We start from the raw sequence: 9,279 nt of genomic DNA, 5'->3' as shown, positions 1-9,279 counted from the left end.
CCCAAAACCCGAGACCATCGCCGTGTCGGACCGAGGGTTAACAAACCAAGTTCACATGTTTTGCCCACCAATTTGACATTTCCAGTCAGGCTGGAAAACTGCGTCACTGTCGCCTTAAAATCATATCTCGAGTTTCAAAACTCGGAAACTGGTTTCGTAAATTTTCCTGAATTTAGACTCATATATCCATCCATGGATTTATTTCTAGGATTTTGGTCGGGCCAATTGGTACAGTTTATTAGTTAAAGTTACCCCTGTTACAGGGATCGACTGCTCCGACCTTCGCGCGGTATAACTTGAATATCTCTCTGTACAGGGCTTTAATTCTGGTTTCGTTTGTTTCTAATGAAACTAGACTCAAAATGGAATCTGTACATATAAGATATATCTCCTAATTCTTTTTGGATAATTTATAGTGAATTTTAAAGTTGCGACAGGGAACCCAGAAACCATTCTGGCCCTGTCTCACAATAGCTTTAATATCTCTTAACCTGTAACTCCTATGACCGTTTCATTTCTTCCATATGAAAATAGACTCATCAAGGTTCATTTACATAGCTTATTCACTATCTAATTCCATTCCTATGAATTTTGGTGATTTTTCACATTCACGCCACTGCAGCTGGCAGCTTCTGTTTTAAGATAGGACTCACCTATTTGGTGGTCTCCATGATTCAACTAGCCTTACCATACATAGGTTCATATATGATCATTTTAACCGTGCCAATGGCTGATCATATGACCAACATTCTCATTTCCAAGCCATAGCCACATCATGACACAAAATATATACATACAACCCACAATTAGTCTAAGTTCATACTTCCCTTTTCGAGCCATTTTCGCACGGCCGTACATACTTACATTACAACATATTTAACAAACAAGGGGGTAGTCCTATACATGCCATCTCAAGTTCAAACAAAAATTTATACCAAAATGGAGGCTTGATAGTGTGGATGACTTCGACTTCAACGATCCCAAATCCGATTGCCTTGAGCGAAATCTAGAAAACTAAGAGCCAAAGCAACGGGGTAAGCATTTTTATGCTTAGTAAGTCTCAAGGAATATAATGAACTATAATTTACAGCAATACATTCACATAGCCAAATGCATCATTTCATTAATACACATTCTTACTTCATACTTCATCATTGTATAAGTTCGCAAAGCATCAATCAATTCAATAACTGAAATTCATTAGTCGATTGAGCGAATGTTGCTCAAACACGTCGACTTTCCAATGCACATATAACGTACCTTATCCTTTGGGCTGTCCGAGTGTACTAATTAAATTCATTTCAGCAACCAACACTCACCTCCAGCCCAAGATTCTTCGAATATAACCGGATATAATCACGTGCACAAATGCCTTGGTCTTAGCCCGGATAGAATAACTCGCGACGAATGCCTTCGGCCTTAGCCGGATATAACCACTAGCACAATTGCCTTCGGTCTTAACCCGGATATAATTTCCAGCATAATTGTCTTCGGCTTAGCCCGATATCATTCAATTTCTCATGCACACATACATCAATAATCATTGGACATACATATTTCATTTTCGTTACTAAGGCTCAAACACAATTAATATCATTAGCATGTTCGCCGGGACTTAGCCCGGTGGAATTCAAATACTCATACACACATAATCAATAATCATACACATCCATATTTCATCTCACATAATTCAAGTAAGGTCACTTCTTGAGGACTTACCTCGGATGTTGTCGAACGGCTTTTTCGGCTATTCGATCACCTTTTCCTTCCCTTGTCCAATTGTGGCCCTCTTGGCTCTTGAGCTAATTCAAACAAATTCAATTTATTAAAACCTCATTGTGCTTGCTTATGGCGAATATGACAAGGATTTTAGATGGTCATATGGCCACTCTTTAGCTTGAATACACAATGGTCATGCACATTTTATACTACATCAAGCAATTCAATACAATTTGTTTGAACATCAAGGAAATGCTAAGGCCTTCAATGGGCTACCCAAGGCGAATATTCATGTACTTGTTGAGGTCAAAATTTGCACTTAATACCTCACAAAAACAGCATGCAATCTACTAATTAATGCTTGCACATTGTGGCCCAAAACTTATAATATAGCATCAAGCACTTATATGTGTGCTAGGTCAATTGTGCTTGCAATTTCACAAGCATTCTTCCACATTTTCTTCTTTAAATCAATATATTCATCACTTAGTTCATAACCAAACAAAATGTGCAATCATATATATGCATATATGAGCATGGCGAATTTTCAAAGTGTCCATAGCCATCCAAAACACAAACTTTTAACTAACATGCAAGAAGCATGAATCATGCTCAAGAATGCATCATGGCCAAGTATGACAATCATGCTCCTTTTCAACTTTAATCATGATAAAACAAAGAGAAAACTCAAAATCTTACTCATGAGTAGAAAATCCATCATTGCATGCATCATCATCAAGCTTCACACTTAGCATGCAATGGCTTTATCACTATAACAACTTTGGCCAAATACCATTTCCATGGCATACCAAAGATTTGAGCCATGGCTAACATGCACATCAAGTTAGCAACCAAAACACGCATGAAACTCCCAACACAACCTCATACATACCTTAATCTTGATGCAAACTTAGCCAAATCTCCTTCTAGATCTCTTCCAAACCAAGCATGAAGCAAAAATCCTCCTTCTTCCTTAGTTTTGGCTCAAAGAAAGGATGAACAAAATTTTTTCTTTCCTTCTCTACAACTCACGGCAATGGGGTATGCCACTCTCACACACATTTTTTTTTCATTCTTTTCTTACCCATGCTTATTTGTTTACTATTTCTCCCTAATGCCCAACAAAACATGTTTCATGACATGTTTGACCCATATTTCTTTGTCATGGCGGCCATTACTTGTAAAAGGGGAATTTGACATGCAAGTCCATTATTTTGCATGCATGCTTTAATTAGTCATCACCTATTTTCCTATCGTACTTTCAAAGTTCACTACTAAGTCCTTTCTTATAATTTAGCACCTAATTAATAAAAATCGAGACACGAAATATTTACGCATACCAATTCCACATACAATAAGTACGGAATATAACACTTAATTATTCTTGTGACTCGGTTTCGTGGTCCCGAAACCACTCTCCGACTAGGGTCACATTCGGGGTGTCACAAGAACCGACTAAACCATAGCTCTGATACCAATAAAATTGTAACACCCCGAACCCGAGACCGTCGCCGGAGTCAAACACGAGGTGTTAACAGACTTCAAACCACTTATGGAGAATTTCCCGACAAGCTGCCAATCTGTGTACTAGTCGCTTCAAAAATCATAACTTGAGTTTTACAACTCAAAAATCAGTTTCGTAATTTTTCCCTGAAACTAGACTCATATGTCCATCTACAGTTTTTTTTCTAGAATTTTTGGTTAAGCCAATTAGTACAGTTTATTAGTTAAAGTCTCCCCTGTTGCAGGGATCGACTACACTGAACTTTGTGCGTTACAAATTGGATATCTCCCTGTACAGGGCTTCAATACTGATGTCGTTTGTTTCTATAGAAACTAGACTCAGAGAGGAATCTACACATATAAGGCATGACTTCTAATTGTTTCTGGATAATTTATGGTAAATTTTCAAAGTCGAAACATAGAATCCAGAAACCGTTCTGGCCCTATCTCACGAAATCTTGAATATCTCTTAAAATACAGCTCGTATGGTCCTTTCGTTTCATCCATATGAAAATAGATCCATCAAGCTTCGAGTACGTAATTTTTTTAGCAATTAATTCCACTTCTACTATTTTTAGTGATTTTTTGATCTCATATCACCGCTGCTGTCCGCAACAGTTACTGCAGTAGACTATGCCAATTTCATGAATCCTTCCTTAGCCTTACTAATCATCCATCATACATGACACAAATTATGGCCACCTTATCAAAATTAAGGTTTCTAAGACTCGTGGCTATGGATTCTAGCATCCCACTCAAACGACCACATAGGCCATTTTCACATGGCTTAAAGCTTACAACCCAAAATTTAACAAAACAAAATAGCACATACATGCCAAATGTTCTCCTAAGTCGACTAAGAAGACAATACCAAAAATTGCTCGCCGGTGTGATGACTTCGTTGACGGTTACAAACACCCAAAAGGAGACGAGCCCAAGGAACCTAAAATGGGTAACAAGAAAACACCGAGTGAGTTTATAACTCAGTAAGTCATAAGCATTCCACGACCATCCATTAATAACATTATCATAAAATGAAATAATGAAACAAGGCCAAGTGTTCTAGCCATACCGAACTATACCATAGTTCCTTAGATCCTTCGGATCAATCTCATACCAAGTCATACATTTACATTTCATATACTATTCAATAGGATATTTGAAGCAATTTCCATACATCATTTCATTTCCGCAACAATCATGCAATTGAAATCATCACATAGATTTAAATCTTACCACTCCACCCCGAGCATGAACATAGCATCTATTAGCCATGAACTCAAGGTACTTACTCTTTCCGCTGTCCATACTCATCTCGATAGAGTCACGCCTCCATATAAATATTCACTCGGAGATATATGTAGAGTTCGCACACATGGTGCTTAATACTCAATCACGCACACTTAGTGCCACGTGATTCAAGCCCGCACACATAGTGCCATATAGTCCCAACTCGCACACTTAGTGCCGTACATTACAAGCTCGCACACTCAGTGCCAATCTCGTCACCGTACACATCTATTTCTCGCACACTTAGTGCCGAAGCATACTTCCTACACATTTCACTATCTCTTTTACGCTCAACAACATCATCTTTTCATACACATACATTTGTATATATTTCATTTCATTAAACACAATTGCATAGATATTACAATCATTTAAGCAATATCAAATATATGCTTAATGACTTACCTAGTGTTGGGTAAAATAGTCCAAGTCGGCTACTCGATGACCTTCGTCTTTCCCTTGCTTGATTCTCCTTCTTTAACTCCTTGAGCTTAATCAATAAATCAACTAGTTTAACCATCTTGCTAAACATTCATAATTCAATTACACATGCATATGTATGTTTGTATATTCGCAACCATCCTCACTTATTACCCATTTAGTCAACAATCTAAGCCAAGATAAGGCTTCAATATGGTTGCCTCTAACCGAATACATGCACACCAATTTCCCTTCATGTGGCGAATATGCATGTCCATGTTGAGGCCATTTATGCACTTATTACCACACAAAAACAGCATACATTTTACTAACTAATACCTTTCCATATTGTAACTCAATACACATCTATCATTTCCTTCATAACCAAAACATCATCATAAGTAAGTATATACCTTAAGATAGTATATACGTCATACCAATACATCATGCTCAAACATATATACATATATGTATGCTAGAGCCGAATCTCAAGTTGATTGTAACTAAACATGAACATGATTTCGAAACACAAATCTTACTCTCCATGCAAAGAGCATAAATCACACTTGGGGATGTACCATGGCCGAATACATCACAACACCATAATTTTGGTCATGATTACACAAAGAACTTAGTATATCATTCAAAATGCTCAAAGAAAATCTAAGAGTCCTCAACCCACCATCACATGTATCATCATCAAGCTTCATATTTAGCATGCAATGGCATTAACTCAAAATCCACCTTGGCCAAATACCATCCCCATGATATAACAAAGATTTGAACCATGGGCTAATAAGAACATTAAGTTAGCAACCAAAAACATGCATGAATCTCATGGCACAACATCAAACATACCTTAATCTTGATGCAAATATAGCCAAACCTCTTCCTAATCCTCTTCCAACCCAAGCATGAAGCAAAATTCCTCCCTTCCCCTCTAGTATTTTCGGTCAAGAGAGAATGAAATGGATGAGCAAAATTTTTTTCTTTTCTTTTCTTCCATGTACGGCAATGGGGGGGGGGTTTCACTCACGCACACATTTTTTTTTTCTTTCCTTATTACCCATACTTATTTGTTTATTGTTTCTCCCTAATGCACCAACAAAACATGTTTCATGACATGTTTAGCCCATACTCCCTTGTCATGGCCGGACATCACTTGTAAAAAGGGGGTATTTGACATGCAAGGCCATTGTTTTGCATGCATGCTTTAATTAGTCATCATACATTTCCCCATCATACTTTCAAAGTTTTCTAATAGGTCCTTTCTAGTGAAATTCACATTTATAACTCTAAATTAAAACATCAAAAATGTCACACATGAGTTAACACATGTTATAGGCAATAAAATAAATATTAAATTATTTTTATGCCTCGGTTTTGTGGTCCTGAAACCACATTCCGACTAGGGTCAATTTTGGGCTGTCACATCTCCAATCTTATTCAATGACCAATTTTATCTTACTTTTTTAGTCTAAGTTAAGTGCACATTTAACGGTCACAATTTTAGCATCTTTAGAATCTTGAAATCCTATCAGCCCCACAATCATAATGCAACACCCCCCTCAACCTGAAGTCCTTAGTTTCTCGAAAGTGGAACCGTCAACATTAAACTTCTAATCTCCTTTTACATGGGGATCCCACCGAACATTGAAATTGATTTAACAAACAACAACATTGGACACATATGATTGACTCATCCTTGCAAGTCCACTCATTAACGAAAACGCCTTCCTTAACTGCCTTTAGCCAATGGTAAGCCATCGTTCTAGCTAGAAATTTAAAAATCAAAGAATATGAAAAAAAATTATTTTTTTAAAAAAGTTTATGTACTTTTAAAGGGTAAGAACCAAATTGACAAACAAAATTGTAAATGTTGAGGTCTAAAAAAGTTATTTTACCTTTGACAATGTTAACTTTAACAGGAAAATTAAAAAAGGGACTAAAATTTTTAAATAAAAAAGCACTGAAATTTAAAATATAGGACTAAATTTTAAAATTTGAAAGAGTACAAGAACCTTTGACATATTTAAATTTAAATATTAGAAAGGGAATTACAAATAGATATAAAATGCTAAGGTAATTAGATAAAATTGTAAAGGACGTCCAAACATGCCTAATCACTTTTGATTTAATCCAGAATTAGAATATATCATATATCTAATCACTTGATTTTGACTGTGTAAAGTCTGTATATTCGATTTTGGACAACATTGGATAAGCCTACACCAAATTTACCACTTTCTTAATATATCAAACTCTTTGCTATTGCATCATATCATACTGTTAGTTCATGGCGTTGTTGACTAGCAATGAACTTGTATTAAACAAAGCAGTGTGATCGCTCAAACTAATATGATTCAAGTCTGTGAGGTAATGAAGCCTTGAAGTTTACTTTTTCGTACTAGGAAAAATTCAAGTCATTAATTAGGCTTAAAAATATTTTACTACAAAGTTGGCAACGAATTGGATCGATGATTAATTCAAAGCTCATTTTGGGTAATTGAAGTGATCAAGACTTGGAAAGTTTCGCTCTTGCATGCATGCTTCATTGAACTTGCAAGAAATTGACAATGTTGTGGATGTGATAAGCACGGATGTCGAACAAATGAACATGCCGAATAGACTATGTCAATCGAGATCATATAACATGTTGATTACTGATTTAAATCGAAGCCTTTAATCAAGCTTAAGTTTTTGTCTCCATAGCATTTCCTTGATCATGCTAACTAAAAGAATGACCGAGTTTAGTTTTACATACAAATCGCTTACGCTAAAGAACTCCAAATCTAAATTAAATTATCCCCACTATCTGAATAAAAATTATATATATATATATATATATATATATTTGTTTGCCTAAGGCTAGATGGAATTATTTTTGAGTTCATATTTGATGCAATATATATATTTGAAAGAAGTCAACTTTAGTCTGAGAAGGAAAAGTCAAAGCCCGGATAAGAAAATGTTTAGAACTGCGAGTGAATTAAGACCAATTCCACAACATATATTGAAATGATGTACGAGGAGAACATAACTAGAAAGTGTACTGGTTGAAGAATGATTCACCTCCTAATAAGAAATAACTAATTGTGAATGCAAACGCCTAGTCTTGACGTACTTGATGGAAGGCAAATCAGGATGAGTACTTTTGTTTCAATGCCTATATATAGACCTATTTGCCATGCAGGATTTCTCACCCCTCTCCCAATTGGTAGCATACATTTCGTGCTTGCACATCAATTATGATCAAACGACTTCAACTTTTCGTTGCAGCTTTTGCCATCTTAGCCTTCAGTCCCTTATTAGCCTCAGCTTCTGATCCCAGTCCCTTGCAAGATTTCTATGTAGCCATCAATGACACCAAGAATGGTGGTACGCTATTTTTCTCAGTACTCTCTTGTTGACTAGTATCTTTAAGTCCATAATTATGCAAGACGCTAGAGCTTTTGATCTGAAGTAACATTTTCTTCATTAGAATTCATACTTTTGCATGGATTCACGATATTGACTAACCTTACTTTATTTCATGCAGTGTTTGTAAATGGAAAGTTCTGCAAGGACCCAAAGCTTGCCAATGCAGAAGACTTCTTTTATTCAGGGCTTAATATCCCTAGAAACACCTCAAATCCGGTTGGATCAACTGTGATTCCTGTCAATGTGGCACAAATACCGGGACTTAACACTCTCGGCATATCTCTAGTTCGAATTGACTATGCTCCATATAGTGGCCTAAACCCTCCTCACACGCACCCTCATGCAATGGATATCCTTGTGGTTTTGGAAGGCACACTTTATGTCAGTTTTGTTACATCCAACATAGATAACCGCCTCATCACCAAAGTCCTAAACCCTGGTAAGGTGTTTGTTTTCCCTGTCGGTCTCATCCACTTCAAATTCAATATCGGGAATACCAAAGCAGTTGCATTTGCTGGTCTTAGCAGCCAAAATCCAGGAGTTATCACAATTGCAAATGCAGTATTTGGCTCTAACCCTCCCATTAATCCTGATGTTCTCACTAAAGCCTTCCAGTTGGACAAGAATATTGTTACCTATCTCCAATCCAAATTTTGGTGGGACAACAATTAGTTCTGTTAGAATTAAATGATCCAAATCCTTTTTTAAATAAAATACAGTGGTAAAATAAAATATAAGTAAAATCCATATAGGTTTTTTAAACCTTATTAAACTCCATCTATTTTATATTGATTAGAATAAGGTGTTTCAATCTTACTAGAATATGGCTTTACAAGCCTATAAATAGACATAACCTATTCCTCTTGTAATCATTTGAATTCGATATAACGAATTTGCTTCTCCTCTGCCCGTGATTTTTTTCCCGAA

The 9,279-nt window shown here is 36.3% G+C and overlaps 1 pseudogene; it reads left to right on the top strand.

The window, feature by feature from the left end:
• Positions 1 to 8,119: 8,119 nt before the first annotated feature.
• LOC108466689 (germin-like protein subfamily 1 member 14) lies at positions 8,120 to 9,024 on the top strand (annotated as a pseudogene).
• Positions 9,025 to 9,279: the final 255 nt, after the last annotated feature.

The sequence above is a fragment of the Gossypium arboreum genome, chromosome 11 (genome assembly GCF_025698485.1).
Source record: "Gossypium arboreum isolate Shixiya-1 chromosome 11, ASM2569848v2, whole genome shotgun sequence".
Taxonomy (NCBI): domain Eukaryota; kingdom Viridiplantae; phylum Streptophyta; class Magnoliopsida; order Malvales; family Malvaceae; genus Gossypium; species Gossypium arboreum.
The sequence above is the reverse complement of the archived record's forward strand: the minus strand, read 5'-3'. Positions and strand labels throughout refer to the sequence as shown.